Below are 912 nucleotides of genomic sequence, written 5' to 3' on the forward strand. Positions count from 1 at the left end.
TCCATCCTCCTCCCCAATTTTTCCACCCCTGGCTCCAGCTGTGGAGCATAAACCCGCTCTGGTGCCAACGTGCAAACCCCACCATCCCAACAGAGAATCAGTTTGGATCCATTCCGCCTCCAAACCTCCTGCTTGCTGAGGACACCCAATAATCTCCCACCTGGCGCCAGAGCAGCAGCTTGGGTTGGTTGGTTGGGGTCTGGCTGCTGCTCCGTGTTCCAGGTGAGCGGATGATGCCCAAAATCTGCATTTTTTCCACCCGGATTAATCACATCAGGCTTTGTCAATGGAAAAATTACCTCATCATTGGCACTGGCAGGTGGTGAGAGCAGCAGACTTATTCAATATTTAAGAAAGCTGCATTGCAGAGCTCAGGAGGCTGGAGGGAGAAATAGGTTGCCTGTGTCAGTGGCTGCTGCTGGAGACAATCTCTGCAGGCATCGGCTGGAGCTCGCTGCAAAAACCTCACCCTCCCCCTGGCAGCTTGGAAAAGATGGAATTTTCTCTCTTCCCGCCCTGGTTTGGCATTCCCAGGTGGCTCCAGGGGTGCCTTGGGGGCAGCTCTTGGTGCTGGGCTCCCTGCGGGTGGCTCTGTGCCCTGTGGGGTGGGACGGGCTCATTCCATGGACATCCCACTGCCTGTGCAGCCCTCCCACAGCTGCTGGAGGGTGAATGGGACCTGCTGGCTCCTGGCACTGCACCTGCCAGGTTTTGGGTGCTGGAGGTGGGCCCGGCAGCGAGAGGGATCCGCGGGAGGCGTTCAATCCTTTTATTAAAGCATGACCAAGTCCAGGGGCTCTGTCACACAGCAGCAATGGAGCTGCATGATTGGAGTCATGTGGCCCTTCCTCAAGGCCAGAAATTAAGACCTCGCTGCTATTCCTGGCTCTGCCCAGGACGTGCCACGCTGGC

The sequence above is a fragment of the Geospiza fortis genome, unplaced genomic scaffold (genome assembly GCF_000277835.1).
Source record: "Geospiza fortis unplaced genomic scaffold, GeoFor_1.0 scaffold145, whole genome shotgun sequence".
Classification (NCBI taxonomy): domain Eukaryota; kingdom Metazoa; phylum Chordata; class Aves; order Passeriformes; family Thraupidae; genus Geospiza; species Geospiza fortis.